Source organism: Sciurus vulgaris (assembly GCF_902686455.1).
Source record: "Sciurus vulgaris genome assembly, chromosome: 15".
Taxonomy (NCBI): Eukaryota; Metazoa; Chordata; class Mammalia; order Rodentia; family Sciuridae; genus Sciurus; species Sciurus vulgaris.
In genome coordinates, this window is record NC_136476.1 from 63699565 (window position 1) to 63724860 (window position 25296).

The 25296-nt window shown below is 41.3% G+C and overlaps 1 protein-coding gene and 1 pseudogene across 2 annotated transcripts in view; one reads left to right on the plus strand and one right to left on the minus strand.

Annotated features, from left to right (window-relative positions):
* Positions 1-25296, plus strand: part of LOC306644691 (uncharacterized protein) — a 158566-nt gene that overhangs the window by 52287 nt on the left and 80983 nt on the right. The window lies entirely within an intron of this gene.
* On the minus strand, positions 13567-14383 carry LOC306644800 (small ribosomal subunit protein eS6-like; annotated as a pseudogene). Its single transcript has 2 exons — positions 14044-14383; positions 13567-14002 (listed from the first exon to the last, which is right to left on the minus strand). The product of its transcript is annotated as a small ribosomal subunit protein eS6-like (transcript).

Here is a 25296-nt window from a genome sequence, read left to right on the forward strand (position 1 = left end):
CATTTATAAGAAGGTCTATTTTTGAGAGGTATAGCTGTACATTAGTGCAGAATTGCTGAGGCTTGCCATCTTCCTAAGAATTGAAGGATGGTTCTTAGATCTGTCCACTTAATGTCCATTAGAAATATTCAAATTAAGATCTGTTCATGACCTTAGGTGTGTGGAGAATCCATTCTTCAATCACCTTTTTATTTGAGATAAGGTTATACTTTGGTTACAACTGGAGGACTTAACTGTTAGGATTCTCTGGACTTGGAGCACATGTCATTCAAACACTTGATTCTGGCTGATTTGGGGACACTGGAATCCTGGTGGGGTAGAGCACTCTTGAAGGGGATTTTCCCTTTGTATATCTGTCCCCACTGCTGCAATGGTTTCATCTTCCCATTCCCTACTGAGCCAGGGGCAGACATGAAACTGAAGTTTGAAATCATCAGTGAGTCATTCATCTGAAGGGACTGTGAAGAGAGGGTGAATTCACAGAGAAAACAGGAGAAATGGGAAGAAAGTGAAGAATTATAGCAAAAAGCCCCCCATGGACATGGGGAACTTCCAGAATTCATATATGGTAACTGTAGGACTTTTGCTAAGGCTCCTTTGGCCTTGGGTTTGGGGAGGGGGAAACCACAAGGATATCAACTTTTTCTGGACTGGATGGCGTGTCCTCACCTCAATAAAATTCCATGCATTCTTTGAGGCCCAACTCAAGCATTACATATCCCGGATGAATTCCATGACCCCCTGGTATGCCTTAAGAGCCTCTCTACAGGGTTACTCTAACATTCTCTGCTTACCTTGATCCTAATGATGATTATCCCATCCTGCAATCATCTGTTTATTTTTCTCTCTCACCCACTGTGAGCAAGTTGGCCTTGGGACAATGCAGTCTTATTTGCAACATTTTCATCCGGCACATGGCTCAAAGCATATTTATTGACCCCAATTATAAAATTTAAGGTCATTTAGTTCTGCTTAATTTTGCTATGAACCTGAAATTGCTTTAAAAAATAACTCTTTTTTTTTTAAAGGCCATTGAAAATGAGATTAGTTGGAACATCAGTTTTTAGGAACTCAGGGTGCATATGCAAAATATTTGGGGGCATGACTGCCTGTCTCCTTAGGTACAGGGGCCAGTGAGGTCTGGCTGATGTCAGGTTCCCTCATTTGACATCCCTGTTTTTAAAATTCAATGGGGTTTGAGGCCGCCTCTGTCCCCTCAGTCTGTGGAATTTGCAGATGGTGCTGGCACATGCTCAAGTTGGTGCTTCTCCTCAAAGCTGCTTGTTCCTCTGCTGGCGGCCACTGCATGTCAGGCCTGGGGCTGGCAGAGAGGGCTGAGAGCTTGGGGAGAGGAAATGGGAATCTGGCTTTCTGGCCTGAAAGGAAAAACTCCTCTGGTGACCTGTAGAATGTTTTGATCCCCTATGAATGGCCTGTGCTGAAATAAATGGCCACAGACTGTCTTCTGACCCGTGATAAAAATCATAGGCAGGCACAGTCCTCATGGCCTTACCCACTTTCCATCTCCAGATGGAAGCATCTCCTACTTCCGCCCTCAGAGTCCTTCTCTGAGCTTCTTTGTGAGACATTTCTGAGAAGTGCCTGCATCCCATTTCTGGTGGTGAATTGATTTAGAAGATCTTTTGTTGATAGTCCAGCTTCAAAAGCGCTCAAGTCTGCTTTTTATCTCCTTGCCTCTTCCAACCAAGGAGACGCTTCTGAAAAGGGGAGGGGAAAGAGAAAAATGCCCTTTTTATTGACTTATAAACTCATTAAGTCTTTCCCCCATGTCTTTATTCTAGTAAATGGAGGGTAAAGGTAAATCAAACCATTCTGTCTGTGAAGAGTGAGTTTATATGAAATGTTAATAGTTTTCTTTTGTTCTAGATGTTTACTTAATTTTATTTCAGCAGTCACTGAGCACTTAATATGTGTTAAATGTAGATAGAATGAGATATACATTTTGAGGTGCTCATGGGCTACTGAAAAACAAAGAAGTAAATGATTGTGCTTGTTAGGACAACTGGGATGCCAAACAATTAAACATTTACTATGGAGATCATGTTTTCTTAAAGGTACCATGGAGGTCTAAATGATGTGTCCCTGAACATCTTAGGTATATCATGCATTTAGTGGGTATTAATTAGCATTTAGTAAATAAAAAACTAAATGAACTAAAATTTGAATCTTATATTCCCATATTTTTGCATGCTTTTCTCTAATGTGTTAAGGATAACATGTTCTCATGAACTCTTTGGTAAATACTCACCCCCAAATAAAGGATGTTCCCCTCAATATTACTTGAAGTTTTCAAGAAAGTACATAGTGAGATGTGGTCCTTGCTTAGAAAGGCAGCAGAAAGTGATACTTATCTTGGGAAATTCTCTATGGTACTGGGATGGATGCTTAGTGCTCAGAGGGTAACACATCCAGAAGAAATACCTCAAAGGCAAAGAGGAAGCCAGACAGGGAAGATGAATTGCAGAAACAGCTTCAGTTGTCAGCTCCCCAAACTCAAGCCCTTAGGAAACTTACTCCATAGCTGCTTCTACCAAGGGTTGAATTTCCCTAGAATTTGGATGATCTTGTGATTTGCACATTGATTAAGGTAGCCCTGGTGGTGTTCCATTTCAAGTCCTCAAGAGACCTGGCTACTGTCATGAGAATGGGCCTCCACAGCTTACTGAATTATGAGTAACTCCTGTAGCAGGACCAGCAGTCAACCAATTGCCAGGAACCAGCCAACCAACAGCCATGTGTACTAGGCTCTCCTGGACAAAGCAGTGCTCAGTTGATCCATCAGCAGACTGCAAACCACATGAGCAAGCCCAGGCAAAAGATGCCTGGAGCAGAATAGCAGAAGCACCCAGCTGACCTGTTGACTTGGGTGCAATAATGAGTTGGTCTTGTTTTAGGCTACCAAGTTTGGGAGTAGTTGTTAAGATAACCAGCTTACACATTTGAATTTTCAGTTCTTCATCTATGTTCGGAGAAAACTCAGCTGTTAATGCCAACTGACTCATGTTTCCTGGCTTAACCAGAGTACTCCTGGAGTGCTCCAGGACAAGGGTCACCTGAGTCAGGGCTGAGAATAAAGGGAGGAACTGGGTGGGAAGATTCCAGTGTTTGATGGTCTTCAATTCAGGTGCACTCATCTCTGTAGATAGGTAGGTGGAAAGTTCAGTTGTCACAGCTGTAGAATTCCAAGTCAGATCATTATATTACCTAGAGTCTCAGGTTAGAAAGAGAAAAGTACATAAAGACAGAGATCTAGAATGCTAACGCCTGGACTGGGGCAAACTCTGGAGATAAGGCCTTTCTTTCTTTCTTTCTTTCTTTCTTTCTTTCTTTCTTTCTTTCTTTCTTTCTTTCTTTCTTTCTTTCTTTCTTTCTTTCTTTCTTTCTTTCTTTCTTTCTCTCTCTCTCTCTCTCTCTCTCTCTCTCTTTCTTTCTCTCTTTCTCTCTCTCTTTCTTTCTTTCTCTCTCTCTCTCTCTCTCTCTCTCTCTCTCTCTCTCTCTCTCTTCTTTCTTTCACCCTGCTGACCATATCACTTTCTGATCTCTGCTTCTTTCCTCAAGAGTGTAATATCAATAAAGTAAAGGAAAGTCTTGCTCTCATTCGGGAACCAGCCAGCATGGTGAAGGTGACTGGAAACACGTTTGTTTTGTGTTTTACCTCCCAGAAGGAACTTCATTTTCCTTATCATTGAATCCTTTCCAGCCTTGATGACCATGTCTGAGATGCTCTGTCACAGTGTGCTTTATAGAATCACTGCTGGCCATGAACTGTTAAGTATTAGTTTGTGACAAGAGAATCACAGAAACAGACAGTAAATATTTAGAAACTTTTATATCAACTTGATATTGCTGCAACAGCCAAGACTTGAATTTGTCTCATTGAATGGGATAGAGACCAATTCAGGAGTTGTTGAACTTATGTGGTGAAGCACAAGTGGTACAAACTCTGTACTGGTCAAATTCAAGTGCAACGGGCCATAAACCAGTCTGCAAAGGATTGGAAAAAAGACACATGTGTATGCAAACACACACACCCATCATAAAACTGGCCTTTTGCTATAGCGAGTTTGAGAAAGCATTGTTTTGGAAAACTGCTCAACTTTTAAGTTCTCCTGTGAAAGTCTTAAAGATAACTTTTATGCTTTGTGCACTTGGTTCATATCTTTATTAATGAAATTATTTTATTTTACAATTTCTAATTTTCATGTTGACCTCTAGACTATGAAGATAGGGATGGTGTTGAATCATCTTAAATTCATGCACATGGTAAGCTTGCCATGTGGTTGCCACATGGTTGTTGCCATTCAATGGTTGTTGATGACTGACCAAGGGAAGGAAGAAATTCTGCTACCCTTGTTCCCTTCGCCAAGGTGTCTTCTCATGGGTATTTCCCTTATACTCTGTTCTGAAGAGGTGGAGAAAAGTGGTCTTGAATTTAGGTTGTCTTTTATTGACATGGCTACTGTATTACTCAGCATCATTGGGCATGACAGAAACCAATTTAACTGGCATAAGCAGAAAGGAAATATAATATCTCTGGTAACCAAATGGTAGGATGGATGGGGCAGGAGTACAGCTGGCCCAGGGATGCCTGGAATCAAGGACTCAATTTCTACCACATCTCTCTCCCTCTCGGCTCTCTCTCACGTACTGACTTTTCGCTTCACCCTGCATTAGTTCCTTTTTCTAAGGTCTGTTTTAACCAAGGGACTTCAGCTTTGGGCACAGGTAGGTGAGAGGCCACATCTTAGCTTTGACACCTGGCTGGTAAAGGCTCTTTTCTCTTGGTTCCAGTTTGGAAAATTATGGGGTAGAACTCTGATTAGTTTGACTGGATCACATTGTCCCTGAGGTGGAACAGAGAAGTATGGGATGTATGACTGTTAAACTCCAGTAAAGCTGGATGAGATATAAGGAGGACAGTGCAATTCTCAGAAAGACGAAGGCATGGTAGACAGACAAACAGTAACCATCTACTACAGCCAGGGAACATTGATCAACATTGATTGCTGTCTGAAAAGAAAGCCAAGTATTAAATTCATCCGCTTTAGATGTCTTTACCCACAGTCACCCCTTCTGGTTTGGGACATTGTAGTTTATTCTCATAATTAGCACCAATATGTATGTTTATTTTGTGAGCATCTGGTATCTGCTCGGCATCATTATTTCTACAATATTACTATAAGGTAGATATTATTCTCCTACTTGGTCGAGGCTCGGTCACATTTAGTGACGTGTCCATAGTCACCCACCTAATAAGCTGGGGAGTTGGGGTTTTAAGTCTAATCTTCCTGACTTTACCTATCTTCTTCCTGCTCCCTTATTGCTTCTTGGGATTGTGTATCTCTAGGACAATATACAATTGAACTCAAAGACTTCTGACCTCCAGTCATGGCTGCTAGAATCCCCACTGGAAATTCCGTGATGATTCGTGATTAAGTTTTATCAAGGCTAAAGGTACAAGGAAGGCTGTTTGGAACAGGCTTGGCCCAAACAGCTCTTCTGGTACCTCCAACTAGCCCAAATCTGCAGGTGGTCACAGTTAGTCAGCTGGCACAGCAACCAGTGACGGTGGACCACATTGATCACTGGCTGTTGATGGAACCAGTTATGGTGCCCGTGATTATTGCTTTTTTGGAGTGTTTGGAAAACCAAGCTGAAGAAAAGCCATAAAAATGTGTTATGTTCTCAGAAGAATGCCCTGTTTAGCTTTTAGCTATAGACCATTGAATGTCTCAGTTTTGGTTGACAATATAATATTAATAACAATAACAGCAAGAGTAAATGTCCATGGTTCTTATTTTCTTCAAGTAGTAAAATACATGAAAATAAGGTAAATTTTAGTTTTATTTTGAATAAAATTATCAAGATATCCTAAATCACCTTAGCATGGTGTGAAAATGTTAGTTTAGCATTCTTATTTCAGAATAAATGAAGTTTATCTGTTTTAACATTGACAATAAAAACAAGGATAGCATCCATCCTGCTAATCTTTTTTTTTTTTTTTCCTCACCAAGGAAAAGACATGTCCTACTATGTAAGGGGAAAAGCTTCAAGAAGGATTTCCTGAATTATATTATGTTAAGGCTAGAACATGTGAGTGTTGATTAAATTAGACTGCAGCACTCTGCAGTTTATAATCCCTTTAGTATATGTTGCCTTTTTTAACTTTTGCAACAGTCTTGAGGGTTCACGGGACATTGATTATTATTCCCCCTTAACAGGTAAAGAAAGTGTAGTACTGAGAAGTTAAAGGACCTGCTTATGGTCACCCAGTTAATTACAGGCAGCAATTAATCTATAATTCAGAATTTCGTTTCCCTTTTGGGTGTTGAGGTCACTGGATAAGTGGTACCAAGATTTAGTGTTCACAGACCAATTGAAATGCTGGAGGAAGCTGTCCATCCCCTGTGCCTAGGAGGCTGGCCCCTATGGGCTATGCCCGTGGGATCTTGTTTTTGACCAATGGGCATCAGTGGCCTGGGACTGAGGAATGGCAGGAGAGAGGCATGTCAGGTAATGTGCAGTCCTTTAACCCATGGCTTCTACTGGGCAGCCCCAGCTCCATGGCTTCAGCTCTCACCAGGCTCTAATGACACACTTCTTCCCCTCCACCATCCTGGACATCTCACTACACTTTTTATTCTCCCCATCCTCCCAACTCTGTGAGTGGTCCCTTTATTAAAGTCTCTTTATTTGAACCATCTGGGGTGAATTCTGTTTCCTGCTGAGACCCTGACTGTTCCAAAGACCAATATTGACTTGCTTATTTTTAGATTGCTAAGTAAGGACATAAACAAATAAGCAAAATCAAAATAGAACTGCTGTCGACTATGTTCCATTTATCTTATTAAAACAAAGATATCTTAAGATAGACAGACATACACACAGGAGGACGAGGAGAAGGAGAATTGTAGAAAAATCTCACTGTATTACTTTATTCCCTAGTAAAAATTTTATCAGAAATCAGATGTGGTTTTTGGGCCAGCATTTGGGAGCAAATGGGTGAGTTAATTTTACCAGTCCAGCAATCTGTTTCCCTGGAATTTAACATAGTTAGGAAGAGATTCTAATATATGATATATGCAGTTCCCAAAATAGTTTACGATGTACTTATGTAGTTTCATAAGCATTTCATGGTTATTTTTTTCCCCAATAAACCTTCATGAACATCTATTCCCTATTCCTCTTCCACCAAATTGGGCCTATATAGGTATATAAAAGAACCCTGCCATCACAGTCTGGTTGGGGGTGACAAACAGGAAAACAGGCAATTGTAATATATTGAGGACAATGCTATGAAAAGGTCAGCATCGGGCTGTAAAAGCACATTGCAGAGATAGCAACTAATTTTCTTGGCGTTGGGGATGGGGTGGTGACGTTGACATCGGGTGGCATTTGAGCTGAAGCTCTGAAGCATTATAGGAGTTTGTCTAATGGACAAAGAAAAAGGGCATTTCAAGCAGAAAGGCTGGCTTGAATAAAAGCATGGGGACATTCAGAATATGGTACCCATGGGGTTATGTCCTGAAGTTAACTTGGTAAGCCTAAATTGCAGGGTTGAGGGCGAGACAGAAAATGGAACTGAAGGACACAAAGCTTCAGATTCAGCACTGAGGATTCAGCCTTTATTCTGTGAGCAACTATAGTTTATTGGAAGATTTAAAAAAAAAATTTTAAATTTTTCATTAAAGAGTGTAACATGGTCAGGTTGCCATTTTACGAAGATCACTCTATCATTTTAGAGATGGATTGGAAAGGACTGAGTTTGGGGGCTCAGATTCTATTTAGGATGTTAGTGTCTTGGTTTAGGAAATAAAAAGAAGTCAGGTTCTTGATTAAAGTGACAGAGTAGATGTGAAAATCCCAGAGCAAATCCCTCAAACCCTTTTTATAATCAAGTGGGAGGTCAGAGAGGGAGGATTTCTTTTGACTCTTGCTCCTAGCTTTAGCTTTCTGTCTGCCACCTAGTAACCCTGGACCCTACCATCTATGAAAAGCAGCAACTGAAAGATTTCCACCTTCTTGCAAGTTTTTGGACTCACATAGAGTCAGGAACCTCACATATGTTACAATTTTACAAGTGGTGTATTCAAGGTACACTGCATATCCTAGGAAATATCTCCAGGCAAGGACCACTTCCTTAGATTTGTGCCAACTTTGCCTATGTGTTTATACAATTAGGGACTTAGGGGATTGAGAGATCTTTCATGTGTGTGTATGTGTGTGTGTTTGTACTAAAGTGCCTGTGTCTCTCCCTGTGCCCACTTGGGAAATGAAACCATATTTGCCTTCTGCCTAAAAGGACATCTCCTAATTGCAAAGTTATATTCAGTTTTTCAGATACTGCTTTATTATTGGGGCTGCATTTCTCTGGTCTTTTTGTCAGATTTTCCATTCTAAAACAATGAAAATTTTATATACACACACTAATCCTTTTCATGAGCTTGGTAACACAGGGAGTTTCAGTTTTATTTATCACATGCATCACTTTGTCTATGTATTTATATGTGCATTTTAGAAGTTTTCTCACTAGTTCCATGGGAAACTGAGAAACCTGGTTTACATAACTCTAACCTAAGTATCCCTGCCTTACTGGACTGTGGAGCAGTAGGCAAGTTGCTTAATCTCTCAGACTCAGTGTTATCATTGGTGTTACAAACACTGAAGTGCATCCTGAACACATTTATGGCTGTTGTTCTTATTCATGACACAATCTGGATGTATTTCAAATGTCAGTGTAGTATTTATCAAATTTTCTTTCTGACCATGATTGTGGTGAGTTTAGATGGCTCTTAGAGGTTTCGGGATCTGATATTTTTTATTGGTGAAGATAAGAGAATCTGCTCTTATAGTGTATTTGTTTATATGTTTAAATTCTAGAGAAATGTCTACTGTACTTCCTATCTTATAGTTGACTACTACTATTAATAATTTATTACAAAACACTTCCTGAAGAACTTAACAGCTGATGTCATGACTCAGGTAAATTGGTCCTCACAGTCACCACACAGATTAATTTAGATGACCTTCACTGTCCCCATTTTACAGATGGGGACATTACCTTAGATTTCACCCATGGTTAACTTTCTTAGGGACTTCAATATCCTGCTGTCTCTTCTTAGAGGCTGGTTTCACCGCTCCTCTGCCTCTTGAGATCTGTGACCTTCATCTGTACTCCATACATCAAATTTTTTAAGCTTTAGTTAAAAAAAAAATTTAGCCATCAAGAACAGGAACTGCTCTTAATGATCATTCAATTCAATTTTTTAGATATGGGAACTGGAGGAGAGATTGACCGAGTGAATTATGAGCAGAACTGAGACTAGAACCCAAGTGTTTTCCTCTGAGTCCAGATTCTTTCAGTTCTACTACTGTGCATTCCAGATAGCCTCTTTCACTCTTGGCTTATCATCAGTGTTAGTGTGTAACCATGGTGAATGTGTATGCTGATAGTATTACCACTGTGAACTTGAATCAAAGCATGAGGTACAGTTTCAATATGGAGAGTATTTTCATAGCTAAATTTTTTTTCTTAAAAAATAGAAAAAATAAAAAGCTAAAACCACAGAGACTTGATTCTAGTTTTTTCACTCCAATCAGAATGGAAACTATCAAGAATGCAAGCAACAATAAATGTTGGTGAGGATGTGGGGAAAAAGGTACACTCATACATTGCTGATGGGGATGCAAACTGATACAATCACTATGTAAAGCAGTATGGAGATTCCTCAGAAAGCTTGGAATGGAATCACCATTTGACCCAGTTATCCCACTCCTCTATTTATACCCAAAGGACTTAAAATCAATTATTACAGTGACGCAGTCACAGCAATGTTTTTAGAAACTCAAATCACTATAGCTAAAATACGGAACCAATCCAGATGCCCTTCAACAGATGAATGGATAAAGAAAATGTGGTATACATATATATATACAATGGAAAACTACTCAGCTTTAAAGAAGAATGAAATTATGACATTTGCTGGTAAATGGATGGAGTTAGAGAATATCATGCTAAGCGAAATAAGCCAAACCCAAAAAAACCAAAGGCAGAAAGTTTTCTCTGACATGTGGATGCTAATTCACAGTAAGGGGGTTATAGAGAAGAATAGAGTTACTTTATGTTAGGTAGAGGGAAGCAAAGGTAGGGGAAGGGGCATGGGAGCAGGAAGGATAGTAGAGTCAAACATTATTATCTCATATACATATATTACTGCATGACCAATGTGATCCTACAATATGTATAATCAGAAAAATGAGAAATTATACTCTATGTATAATCTATCAAAATGTATAAATGCATTCTACTGTCATGTACAACAAATTAGAATAAGTCAAAAAATAAAAAAAAATTAGGTCACAAGATTTTCTTGAATAGATATACAGACAAACTTGCTTCAATATGTTCTTTAATGATAAAATACTAGAATGAATTCAGGTAAATTAAAAAATAATATTTCTTGGAGGCCTACATGCCTGGCGATGAAAGCACAGCACATGTGTTTTTAAGGAACTTAGGGGTCAGGAGAGGGAGAGATGTACAGAATTAAATGCAGTTCAAGGTGAGAAGAGGTGTCATGGTACCACATGAAGTCTAGCATGAAGCCTCCCTTGCCCAAAGAGGCCTGGGAAAGGTCATTGAGAAGGTGACTCTTAAGTGGAATCTCAAGGTAGGTATATTTTCCAGATAATGGAGCTGTTGGTGGTGCTGAAGGTACAAGAGGTAAAAGTCACAGAGGCAAAGATTAAAAAGTGTTCACTGACTTCAGAAATGTGGAGCTCACGGGTGTTCTTGAGGAAAACATCTAGGGGCTGACTTGAGAAGTGAATGATGGATTTTAAGTACCATGAAAATTAACTCCTTCTAAATACAGCTATGTGCCACATAATGACACTTTTGTTTTGTTCTGTTTTTGGTACTAAGGATTAAACTCAGGTGTTCAACCACTGAGACACATCACCACTCCTTTTATTTTTTTATTTTGAGACAGGGTCTTGCTGATTTCCTGAGGCTGGCTTTGAACTTCCAATCCTCCTGCCATAGCCTCCTGAGTCACTGGGATTATAGGCATGTACCACCACACCTGGCCATGAAGACAATTTTGGTCAATGACCAATCACATATATTACAGTGGTCCTTAAAGTTCTAATGGAGCTGAAAAATCCCTGTCACTTACTGAAGGCATGGCACAACACATTTCTCATTTGTTTACAGTGATGCTGGTATAAACAAAGTTACTGTGCCTCCAGTCATAGAAAACTATAGTGCATCCAACCACGTGTAGTGCATAATGCTTGATAATGATAATAAACAACTGTTACTGATTTTGTATTACTCTTCTATACTTTTTATCATTATTTTGGAGTATATGCTTTCCAGATATAAGAAAAAAGTTTACCACAAAATGATATGCTGTGTCAGCAGGAGCTTCATGTGTTTATCATGTTACTGATTGCATCTAGGGGCCATAGGGCATGACTGACCAATACCACCTTAAGCATGGTGCTGAAGTACACTCTGTGATGTGCACACAGGATGGGATCACTGCATGATCATGCACATGCATACTTGGTTTTGACAAAAGAGGGAAGGAGAGGATAGTAGCTACTTAGGGATATAGGAAAGGGCAAGAATGTTAAAGTTAGGAGTCACTTGTGATGTGATTTGTAGTGAGAGGGATCCAATAGAGAGGGAGGATTTGAACCATCCAAAGTGGAAGGGATCATCAGTGGGAAAGGATAAGACAAAGAATGATAGACTCTGAAAAGAGTCATTTCCTCTGGAAAGAGGAACATCTTTTCCTTGGATATTGGAAGGAGAAGGTTATGGTAGTATAGATGCAGCACAATTGTTGGTGTAAAGGAAAGAAGATAAGAAAATTCAGGGCGGGTCACCTCTTTATCCGTGAAATAATTTTCTCGGTGTATGAAGGACAAGGATGACAGAGGCAGCTTGAGGGGAGGCGGCTGAGGTTTGGAGGACTCTTTGAGGGGGATGGAGAAGGCACTGGACAAAGACTCTCCTTGAGAGTTCAGTTCACATTAAAGAGCTCAAACTTCTTCTTCACCTGAAGAGCTCTGGTGCCTCCTTGGACTACATCTTGGGTGGTGTTTCGGTCGAGGAGATACCTTGTTCTGATGGGGGGTGTCTATAGACTTGTGTTTGGGTTAGGGTCTGGTTGATGTTATTGTCTAAACATTTGATTCTCAGTTCATCTCTTGGTCCAGCTATTCCAAAATGCTTTTTGGTTCTATAAATCAGGACAAAAGATAACAAGAAATTCCCTGAATTCCCCAAGAAGCCACAGAAGTTGATTAGTACTTACATAGGAAATGCCACATTCCTAATAAAAATAAGTCTCAGAAACCTCTAAGTTGGCACCATAAGAAGAATTTTGTGAAAGGGAAAAGCAAATGAGTCAGCCTCTCGCTGAGTCTTCCCCTTCTTGATGTTTCTCATGTCCAGCTCTTGCCACCATGACTCTATCTGCTGAAGAACATTTTCTGCCTTTACCATTTGGGGTGAACGTATGGCTCAAGAACTCACCCACTTGTTCAGCTGAGTCATGAGCAAAGCTTGCTTGAAGACACCAAGGGGAAAATGGAGGGCTTGTGACTCTGGATCTTATGTAGGTTACACATCGCTAACTTGAGGTGCCTGAGGGGGGCCTGCCTTCCTTGCTTTTTCACCCCTCCACAGAGGAGACACCCTGTGACCTTCCACCTTTCAGGGGAACAGCTGTGGATATCTCTAGTTCTTCATATTTGATCTAGAGAGAGAAGTGGATCTCTGTTTCCTGCATACCTAGGACCCACTCTCATCGTACTTTTCTGAGTGACTACTTTCTTCTCTGGGTGACTTTGGCTTCAGGGATAGCCTGTTCTTAGTCACAGGTGAGCTGCTTTCTTTGTAGATCTCAATCAGATAATGGTAACAACTTATAGTAGAGTGATCCCAACGGTCCTAGAACAAGATTCACACAAGAGGAGCTTGTTTCCTTATAAGGGTGAGATGGGTAGCAAGATGAACAAGAACAACAAACTTAATTTTAATTCCATTTATTAGGTGTCTATTATGTATTCTAGGATTTAAATATATTATTGTTAACCTTATATAAATCTCGTTGAAAGAAGTATTGCTATACCATTTTACAGATGTGGAAAAAATGAGACTTGGAGCCATAAAATAACCATCAAGGTCACTGAACAAGTAGGTGGCAGAATTAGGATTCTGATCAGTAATGGTTGACTTCAAATTCATGTCCTTTCACATATGGGCCCCAGGTTTAAGATCTGTTGGAGGAATGAGAAGTTTTGAGGTGGGTCTGTAGCAAGTAGAAGAGAGAGTAGCCAGGGATGTAAGGCATTGTTCATGGGCAGGTGCAGCAAGGGAATACCCCAGGGATGGCCTGGACAGAGAAGACACTGGAGGAAGAGAGATGTGTCTATTCTGAATTCTTAAGTAGTTTGCTATGAGGAAGAAGCTATCAGTCTGTTCTGCCATCTTCTCCACAGATCTTTAGTAAGGCTGACCTTGCTTATTGATTTTTTTGTTTTGAAGGTCTGATCTTATTTATTACTCTTAAAAATTCTTATTTTTGACTGAACTCAGACAGCTCTCAGGACAGCCTGTGTTGCTTGGCAATCCGTTCCTGGCATATTTCTTTGACTTCTTTAATTCTCTTGGCCAAAAGTTTGGCATATTTTACAGGCTCTTCCTTATTCTTCTTAGCACTCTGTTTCTTCAGAGCAATAAGCTGGCACTTGTTTTGCAGGACATGTGCAATAATGAGACACTGAATCTTCGGTGCTTTGGTCCTGGGTTTCTTAACTTCCTTCTTTAAGGATTTTCTGACAACATATTGGTGGACATCATCTTCTTTAGAGAGATTGAAAAGTTTGCTGATTCTACTAGCTCTTTTGGGTTCCAGTTGACGAGGTATAGCCATAACTCCAGGAATATCCTTCTCTCTCTCTCTCTCTCTCTCTCTTTTTTTTTTTTTTTTTTTTTTTTTTTTTTACAATAAACCAAGTTGAGAACACTTAGATTGTCATTCACAATGCAACCTCGAACAGATTTGCACTTTCTTCCTCCAGTTCGCCTAGATCTCTAACAGGAATTCTCCTTACTCAGTAGCAGGCAAACGTGGTCATGGGTCAAGACACCCTTCTTCCTGAGTAAACCTTGTTTGTCATTCCTGTCACTGATTCAAACCACAAAACCCTTCCATTCTTCACCTAGAGCATCAGCAGCAACTTCTGTGGCCATATGCTTCTCATATAAAATGCAAAGTTTGCGTTCATTGTCCACTTCAATGAGTTTCTGGCAGCCAGTGGCTGGGAAGAAGATACTCAGCTTCATCTTGGTGTAGCTGGTTGCCTACAAGGCATGAGGAAAAGGAGCTGCCCATTGGTGGTTCTTTGAAGTAAATTCCTTTGAAGGACCCTGAAGAGGTTTCAGCCCTACGTTTGGATTGATATGGAGTGAAAGAGAGATACAGGCCTGGGATCGAGGAACTGGAGAGCAGGGAGCAGGGACTTCAGGAATATAGATGTGTTAGGAAGATTATTCTTGTGGGGGGAGGTAGGGGGAGGGGGAGAGGGAGAGGGAGAGAGGGAGACACCCAATCCAGGTAGTGTGAATAGTGAAGACGAATCAGATTTAAGGAGTGCTTCTGAGGCAGAACCAAGAACTCTTGGTGATTCAGAATGGAGAAGAGGGTGGACTCAAGGCTTACTCCAAAGTTTTTGGGACCATATATATATATTGAACTCATAATAACATTGATGCAAAGAAAATTGAGAACCCTTTGAAAAAGTGATAAAGGCTGTGTTTTAAAAAGAAGTGATTTTCAAACTTATTGAAGCCTCAGATTCAGAATTCTTTCTTCACCTATAGCTTAGTTGGAGACCAGGAAGTGCCCAATGAGTTGTCTGAGTTGGAGTCTGGGCTGGGACAGCCCCCAACGGCGCCCTCCATGGCCTCTGTGGGGCTCTCAGGAATCCCCAGTGATCCTCAGAACACCAATTGAAAAATTAGAGAATAGAGGATAAAGAGGCAAAAATCACTGCGAAAAGGTGAAGAAAAGAGCAGAACAGGAATGAAAGAGAAAGTTACTAAATATTATGAGAGACTGTTACTAGAAGACTGTAGAAAGTTCCTGACTTCTTAAGCCCTGTAGCAAAAGACTTCAGAACCAGAGGGCTCATTGTAAGGTGAAAAGAAAAGACTGGCCAGCAATTGTCAACCAGAGAGAGTTTATGGCATCTGACTGAAAAGAAAGGGGAAGAAAAAGAACAAAGGTCCTCAAGTGGAGGACATGGACTGTCTAGGACTTCAGAGAAACCAACCTAAAAATAAATGTATCAATGTGACCCCTATGAAGCTTGTTATGGATAGAAGGAAGGAAGAAGAGACGGGCAAACCATGGAGGGTTTACAGAAGGGAGTTTCTATGAATGGACATAAAGAGTTTTGTAGAAATTTTGTTGGTTTGGGATGGGAAAATTATTTGCACATCTGTGTTTCCATGATAAAGCAGTTGACTTTTATAAAATTTTCTGAAGGTGAAACAAGAAAATCTATGACAATGTTTTAAAAATGCTGAAGATTCTCTTGTGGAGCATTGGCATAATTTTTGCAAGTGCTTTTTTCTGCACTTTTCTGTTTCTGGCCATGCACTCAGTCAACAGCATTTGTTGGCAACGACCTCCTTATAGGCAGTTTCATATTATAACTGAAAAGAAGGAAGTCCTCTTAAGGAGTCTGCAGTCTGTTTGGGTAGAGGGCGGGGAAACTGGATCCTCTGCGTTATGTCATCATTAGGTAAGCTGCAGGCATACTGTGAACAGAGGGAAGGGTGCAGGTGATGTGGACCTAATTGGGTTTGGCAGTTGGAGGTGACACCTGAGTGGAGATTTCCTACATAAGTAAGTCATAGCAATAGACAAGGGGAATGGAAATGGGAAGCATATATGTGGGTTAGGAAAGGAAGGGGGCCAGCTAGGCATGACACCAAAAGAAATAGAGAAGGGGGTGGGCTGGAGTGTGGGAAGATATGGTGGGACATGAAGCTGGAGAGTTCTTCAAAGGCCAGGGCAGAGAGAGCTTTGTGGTACTGCTGAAGGGTTTTAATTTTATACTGAAGGCAAAGAGAACTCATGAAGACATATCTCTTCTCTGCATTGCCAACCTTACATCACTTTGAGTCTAGATTGATTGCTCAAATTAACCCGAACCATTTTACTTGCTGTGAGTCTTGGGGCATATGTTATGTCTATGCCTTCTGCCTCAGTTTTCATATCTGTACAATGGGATACAACTAGTACCAACATCACAGGGCTAGCATGAGGGATAAATGGTAAAAACACTGTATGTTTGATGTTATTATTCATTTAAAACAAATTAATTTGTTTTTGTCTTGCTTTCTTTTCTGTTTTTGAAAATTACCTTGTCCGCATGGTAAGGAACACACAGAAATTACTTTAAATGCTGTTCGAATGTGAACATTTTGATCTAGAGACACATTTTCATCATGCAGGAAAGGGTCGTCTCTTCAGCTTCCATCTGCCCCTTTATAGAACTTGTCACGCTCACAGGGTAAGCAGGAACCTCTGAGGTTAAAATTCTGGAAATAGATGGCACAGTCAAATGACCAAGATGAGGTGGGGGTCTATCTTCCCCTTGAGCCAGGACTGCTAATGGTGATAAACAATGAACTTGGAGCTTTTTAGTTTACCCATGTGTCTTTTGATGCTCATGGATTTTTAATCATCATTCTGATTTTCAGTGTGAGAAAACTGAGGCTTAATTCACATCCTCAAATGGACAGGACTTGACCCAGATCGTCTGATTCCACCTCCTGTACTCTTCCTGCTTTCCCTGTTGGGTAGGAAGCAAACGGGGAAGTCGAGATTTCCTTTGAGGGCATGGAGCACAAGTTGCTTACTGCATTCCTTGTTTGAGAGTTAAGGGAAATTCTGGCCAGTGTGAAGCTCCTTCCTATACATATTCCTAAACCCAAGTGGGTGAAACAGACTAATTATTGTTAGAATCCAAGAAGTTTCCAGTAACACCATAAGGTTTCTCAAAGTTTCCAAACACGTAGACTTCTGGCAGGTTGAAAGAAGTAGACTTAGAGGTCTTAAATTTTTTTCCTTTCCTTCTACCCCTGAACCCATATTCCCTTTAAGCTTCACAACAGTATCATTTTCACTTTTAAACCTCCCGATGTTCAGCATGGATCATCTGATTCGATTATAACCATATCTAGTATTTTAAATACCTTAGATATAAACTACTAGGATGCTGAGTCTGGTGTGGGGGTGGGAATCATGGTGAGAAGAGTCTGTAAATCCTCCCAGGGAAGCTTCAAGAATCTGCAGCCACTCAGTATACTTTCCAGCCAGAAAAATAGCTGGAAAGAAAGAGCAGCAATGTCCTGCTAGGCTGATAGTTCTAGGACAAAAGAGCATCTCTTTAATTTCAGCCTTTCCATCCTTCTCTCCTTTCTTTGCAACACTCCTTTCTTTCCTTCTTTTAGCACCTTTCCCCCATTTAGGATATTTAGTTCCTTTTTCATGAGTGTCTAAGCCAAGACCTACCAAACATCTATGAAAGAAAGAAAATTGCTTAAGAAGAAAAAACACAATCTTGTTTTAGGACAAATAGTGATCTGTTTCCTGGGGGAATTTAAAAGAAGAAGAAGAAGCTGCAGAAGCAGCTCACATCCACTTCTTTGCAAAGTTGCAGATCAAGGTTGTGTTGCTGCGTGCAGATAATTTGGAAGCTACACATAGGCTTGAAAAATGAACCATTCCTTTGTGGGTGAAATTGAGACTATCCCCTTCTATCATAATTATCGACAGATTTAGATTGAAGTGATTGTGGAACGCATTGTCCTTAAAGATATTCAGGGACGTGACCACGAACAACTCTGATGGAAATGACTGAAAACAGTGCAGTTCATCACAGCGGCCCCTGGAATGGCTGAGATATGCAAAAGTGCTGGTTTGATCCAAAAGGTATAAATAGCACTGGAGGGGGGAGGCAGAAGCGGGGCTTGCAGACTGCTGTGTTGGAGGAACAATTTGACAGAGACAGAGCAAGATGATGATAACTTGGAAAAAGGATAATTCGTCATGATTACCTCTTTCCCCCCTCCTCCCTAGAGGGAATAGCTTGCACCCATTGGAATTCATGTGTAGGAGGGGAGAAAAGCAAATTGGCATTGTAACAAAGAAAACATATCATTTTATTTTTTCCTTATCATTTTATCTTCTGCTTTTCTGGGTCGATGCTTTGGGTGCATAGCGGCATCAGATTGTGAAGGTTCTACTAAGAAGATGTGGCGTGTTGATAGAGTTCCCCTAAGGTTTTAGACATATTAGTCTGAATACCTTCTCTGTTAGTTAGTGCTGCTCCTGAATGTGACTGCTTCAGGTTTATTACCGCGTATGCAGAGTCATCAGACCACGTAACCTCCTCTACCAATTTGCTGCAAATGCTTCTGCCCCATAAATGTAAATGGTGCTACCCGCTATCACAGGTTTAAAGACAGATCCTAAAATTTTCATAGCAAAAATTTTGAATAGTCTGCCTATTTTTCCTTTTTGAAATAACATTTGCTATTTTTAAAATAAAAGTAGCACATACTCAATGTGGCACTTTTAGAAATATGGAGAAGTGTGAAGATTAAGGAATAGAATATTATCAATAATTCCATCACCCATGTGTGGAAGCCTGTTAGGGCTTCCCAAGGACCTTGGAGTCTTCCCCTGACCCATAATAGGTGTGGCTTCCTTTGTTTGACCTTTCTCCTTCTCTTCTCTCTTTGCAGATGCCTTTCTTCCCTCTTCCCTGTCTCCCTTGTCTATGATTTTGGTTCATTGACTATGGAGCAATAGGGCCATACTTTCTTTACACCAAAACTTATTGGGCCACAGAAGCATTACAGGAAAATGACTCCATGGATTTGCCTGGAGAGAGTTGCCTTGGAACAGTGTCTGTGGATGATCACTCTAGTAAGATAATGTTTCCCTCAATTCCTCCTAGAAGATGGGAGTGAGCAACAGTGGAGAGCCCCGGAGGAAGGAGTGGAGCTGAAACTAGTGTGGTCACACTTAGCAATAAAGATATAAGAAGCTTAGATATCTTATAAGATCCTTAAAAAATTTTGATCTGAAATTCAAATGAACAGAGCATCTTGCATTTTATTTGGTATAGTCTAGCTGAAACTGTAGTGAACCTTTGGAAAGAAAGGATTCTAAACAAAAGACAAGAAGGTAGACTCCTCTTGCTTCAGAAGATTCATTGGAGCCTGTTCATGTTCAGTACTAGGTGGACCCAGATCCTGGACTGAAGTATGACCTGCTCCCTCCTCTCTCTACCTTCAGATGGTCACCCATCCTGGTGATTCTGTCACCTAAAACCTCTTTATCTACCATCCCCACACCACCGCTCAGCCTTCGCTGGTGGTCATCTGGACCACTGCGATGTTTCTTTGCCTCTGTTATATTCTCCTCCATCTCAGCTCTTACTGGGTTCTCTTGCCAAGAGAGTTCTTTCTAATCACAAGTCTAGTCTAGTCCCCTTGCTTAAAGCCTTTCAAGAAGTTCTCGCTGCCTTTAGGATTAAGTCTCAATTCTAGAAAATCTGGCCTGACCTTCCTGATAGAACTTCTGCCCTCTTCTCCAAATGCATGTCAGTCACCTTCCCATTCTTTGCATTCACCCTAATTTAGCCCCAAATTCTCTGAAGTAGATGTACTCTTCTCACATCCTAGCCATTGGATACTTTTAAAGATTCACTAAAAAATCATATATTTCTTCCCTTCCAAGTTCCAAGAGCTGTGCCTGGTGCTGAATCCACTGAGGTTAAAAGATGTGATTCCTGTCCTATGGAAGCGTGGACCAGGGTCTCAGCACTCAAAGACATCCAGGGGCTGGACCCTCCCATTGCCTCTCATCCAGGGGCAAGAAGCAGGTAAAACTGGTTTTTTTTTTTTTTTTTTTTTTTTTTTTTTCAAATGCTTATTTTTTTATTTTTACAGACTGCATTTTGATTCATTGTACACAAATGGGGTATATCATTTTGTTTCTATGGTTGTGCACATTATAGATTCATACCATTCACATAATCATACATGTGCATAGGGTAATGATGTCTCTCATGCCACGATTTTTCATACCCACCTTCCTCTCATTTCCTTCTACATAATCTAAAGTTCCTCCATTCTTCTCTCGGGAGAACATTCAGCTTTTGGTATTTTGGGATTGGCTTATTTCACTTAGCATGATATTCTCCAATTCCATTTGTTTATTTGTAAATGCCATAATTTTATTCAAACTGACATTCTTGAATCACTTTACTATCTTTTGTAGAAACGTAGATGTAAGAAACATTTTACTCTTCCTTAAACTGTGCTATAAGTGTACACTAGCACAAGCTTAATGATAAATGAGAACTGACCTCACATCTGGTGGCATGTCTTAGTCCATTTTGGCTGCTATAACAAAGTACCTTAGACTGGATAATGTATAAACAACAGGAATTTATTGCTTACAGTTTTGGAGGCTAGAAATTCCTAGACTAAGGTGCCAGATTTGGTGTCTGGCATTGATCTGTTTCTCATAGATGGAGTCTTCTTGTTTCCTTACATGGCAGAGGGGACAAACACTGTATCCTCACAAGATGTTATGGTTTGGATGTGATGTGTCTGCAAAAAGCTCATGTGTGAGACAATGCAAAAAGGTTTTGAGGACAAATGACTGGGTTATGGGAGTTTTAATACAATCAGTGAATTTATTCCATGATAGGATTGAGTGATAACTGAAGGTGGGTAGGGTGTGGCTGGAGGAGATGGGTCATTGAGGGAGTGCCTTTGGGGTATATATTTGTATCTGGCAAGTAGAATCTCTGCTTCCTGAACCATAGTCTTCTGCTCTGATGTTCTGCCTCATCTTGAGCCTCAAGGAATGGAGCTGGCCATCTATGGATGAGATTTCTGAAACCGGGAGCCCATATATTAACTTTTCCCCTGTAAAATAGTTCTTGTCAGGACTTTTAGTCACAGCAGTGAAAAAGCTGACTAAAACATAAGAATTCTTTTATAAAGGCCCTAATCCCATTCACTAGGGTTCCACCCTCATGACTTACTCACCTCCGAAAAGCCTCACATTGATGATAAGTTTCAACTTCATCAATATGCATTTTGGGGAATACATTTAGACCACAGCAGGACACCAGAAGGAGTGATGGGAACAGCAGCAGATCAGGCCCCATTTAAAGGGGTCATCGCTACTCAATTCCAGTCAGTGGTTACCATGAATGAATTTCAAGACAAATCAGAAACCTGAATTTTAAGGTAGCAAACAGCTTTCCTCACTGACAGTAATGAAAATCAAAACAAAACAAAACAAAACAATAACAACGCCAACCCTGCAAAACTCTGTGAATCAGACAAAACATACCTACAGCTTTGCTTTTTCTCTTGGGCCTTGTATGAGAACTCTGCTCCATCTGTCTGGCTCACTCAAGTACAGCCAGTTTACCTGCGGTCTTCTTACTCATCCTTCAACGTGTTGAAACATCACCTCGTACCCCATAAATAGATGCAATTACTGTTTGTCAGTTCTAAGAATTTTTTACAGGTACTTCTGACCTTAAGGTTTTTAAACCACTGTGAGCAGCCCTTGACTGTGTCAAATTCCCCTCCAGGTTTTTTCCATAACAGGAAAGCATCCCCCCCTCATGGCACTCATTCCTCTGTATTGTAATTGGCTAGGTAATGATGTCTGTCCCTGGGTTCATATGACCGCCACGTGCTCAGCCGCTCTGTCCCCTTGTTGACTTCTGTCCTCCCAGGGCAGTTGGCCTGGAGTGTCATGGGTGCTTAGAAATTCGCGGGAGGGCAGAGGGATGGCTGGACTCTCCCACAGCAGGGTGAGAGCTTGTTGCACTTTCCCTACTTCCTTAGGAATTAAGCTCTTCATTCCTTTGCAGGGTTCTGCCCCCTGGGCTTTCCCTCCTCTTCACACTCCAGGCTTTGGACTACTACCATTGTGTTCTGCTCTAACCACACGTGAGGGAGTTGAATCCTGCTCCTCCCTTGCCAGAAAGATCAGAGCACATCCCTGGAGCAGAGTCACAGATGCTTTGACGCTTTCTGTGTAAGACCATTCAATACCAGCCCCCTCCCACTCCGTGGGTGTTAACGTTTACCATACTGTACTCAGGGTCATCTGGCTCCATGCATGCTCCTCAGTATTCAGTGACAGGAACAAAACACTTCTGATAAATAAGGAAAATGCACTCACAGAGAAGTTTTATTACAATAACTACTTCAGGTAAGACCGTGATATTATTCTAAGTCGATTCTCCAGAGTTAATATTCTATTGTGTTTGTTTAGAGGCCACATTTTTTTTTTTCTCTTTAAAAATTTATCCTTGATTTATCAGGATAATTTCGGATGCTCCATACCTTGTGAGGTACTTTACACCTATGAAAGGGGAAGCATTAGGGTTGTATTAGTGTGTTTGTGTGTGTGTGTCCCAGTGCCAGGTTGCTGGTTCCATCTAGTCTCACCTTGGACAAATGTAGAAATAGCTCCCCAGCCCCAGAGGCTCCAGGCCCTGTTTTCTTTTCAGGGTGTGAACGCATGTGTGTGTATTTGTGTGTATGACCAATGAAGGAGGCATTCTTGACATGGAGAAGACTGGATGAGGGATGGGCTAACTCTTGGGACAGAGGTGAGATGAAACTCATGGGTGATGTGCTGGTTGCTATGGCCGGTGATTGTCAGGAGATGCAGGGAACCAGGCTACCACTCCCAGTTGACCATAATGGCAGCAGCTGCTGAAGCAGCTGCCCACTGTCTTTCCACGTCACTCTGCTTCTCTCCAGGTGGTGCATCGTCCTCTCTATCAGCCCATGGAGTCTTTACCTAGTCTAGTTGCAATGATGAAGTCTGTTCTCAGCCTTTCTGCTTTATACCTAGACCAGTGGCTTTTAGCTCAATATTTAAAAGCATCCCCCTGTTTAAAAATTTTTTATTTGTTTTAATTTGTTGTACATGACAGTAGACTGCATTTATGCATTTGATACATCATACATAAATGGAGTGTAATCCTATTTTTCTGATTATACACATTGCAGGATCGCATTGGTCATGCAGTCATACGTGTACATGAGGTACCTGTTTTTCTGGTTCTTCTGGTTCTGCTTTACCTTCAAGCAGGAGACAATGCATATCCAGTGCCTGGACAGAAGGAGGATGTCCTTGGAGTAATAGTGAAGAAACTTCATGACAGCAAGATATAAAGAAAGAGCACCCTGGCTACTGCTTCAAAATATTGTTTTATACCACATGGGTTTATGTTGCTTTATCCTACTTGGTTGCAAATGTGTTGAACAGAACATCTCTAGGGAGTAGACTTTTAAAAGATTCAGGCATAATTGTTAAGCTGGTCTTAACCATATGAAATAAAGATGAACCCTTGTTTAGTTGGTTAAGTGATTTTATGTGTGATGTTATCTTCATACCCAGCCTGTGAAACAGGCAGGATGGTCAGTGTTTTCTTGTGTAAGAGATGAAGCTCAGAGGGGTCATGTGACTCCCACACACCTGCAAAGGGAGTAAACATCAGAGGACCTTGGTCTTTAGGATCCAGGCCTTTGGAATCCAGTCCAAGTCTCCTGCTTTTATCCCCAGCCCACCTCTCCTTGACTTGGAAAGGTCAACACTGTCACTGAAGAGTCTCTGCCTAGGAGACTACCTAGGGTCAGGAAGGCCCTGACACACAATCCTGCATTCTAGGTACAATGAGTTTGGATGGACCAGTTTCCTTGAGTGACCGTTTTTCATGGGGACCTCTGGACCTTTCCTATCCTGGCTTATGGGGTTGCTGAAAACTCTGACTGGTTTCTTAGGTCAGTATTTAAGCAATTGGTTGATCTACCCATCAACTTTTTGTTCATGCCTAGTCCTGGGCCAGACTGGGGGGAAAGGGGGGTGTCCTTTGCTCTCTTGTGAGGAGGATGAAGCCTACGGCAAGTGAGTGGGGTACAGCTGTGTGCGGTGATGCAGGTGTGGGCAGTCAGAGGTGAGCGTGAGCCAAAACCCAGGTCAGGGAACATTTTCATGTAATGAACTGAGATGTGAGTCAGGCCAGAGTCGGGGAAAGACATTCCAGCCCAGGGATCAGCTGGGGGCCTGACAGTGAGTAGGCTCATGATTTTTTTTTTTTTATAAAACTCATTTGTATCTGGTGACTGGTATCAAATTTACAGGGCAAGGAAAGGGAGAAGAGCCATGGAAACAGACAGAGATCAGACACTGTGGGGCCCCAGAACCTAGAGTAGGTCTGGACTTTATTGTTGAGGGGGGTGGTCACTGGAGGACGGTAATGATAACAGTGTTTTAAAAAATATCATCCTTGCTGTGGTAGAGACGATGACTTATAGGGAAATAAAACTTGACACTATAACATCAGTTAGAGGGGGTGAAGAAGGCCTGGACCTGAGCACCCACGATAGTCTGGGGAAGAGGGACCCTCTCTCCTGAGCTTAAGGGATACATTTGTGAGGTGGTCAGGAGGGAGAACTGATGCTGGTGGAGATGGAGTGGATATGGTGATGTTGGAGAAGGAAAAATAGGTTCAATCTCTCATTCCTCGACAAGTAGAGGAAAACCCTGGGGGAGAAGCAGGTTGTGGGCATGGGGTATGGATCTCGTTTGGCTAGGTACGTCAGGGATCAGTGGTGTTTAATGGGCCAGAGGGAATAGTGATCCATCAGAGGTGTGGCCTTCTAGCCCTGAGGAACTCTCCCTGGGAAGGGCTCTAGGCCTCTTCCCCCCTTTCATCCAGAGAGATCAACCTGAGAGGGAATCTGGATCAGCACCTGGGAAGAGGAGGGTAGGGGAGAACTAGGAGCTGGAGCTGGAGTTGTTCTCAGCTGTGCCCAATGGGACCTTCATTTCAAGAGCTTAAGGGACACTCAGGCAATGAGGAGACTGGAAGGAGGGGAGGAGCTTGCTACATCACAGCGATTAAACTTAAGAATTAAAAAAAAAAAAAAAAATGCCCTTGCCAGACCTGTCGGGGGACAAGAGGAATAACTTCAACTCCAACCTCAGTTGATCCCAATCTGAAATAGATTTAAACCAGCTCCCCAAAGCCTGGGCAGGTTTTTTAATCAAAACCTGTGTTTCAGATTCCTTTTGTTAAAGAAATGCCCTTACTTGATGGAACACCAAAACCTCATTAAATTGCAAA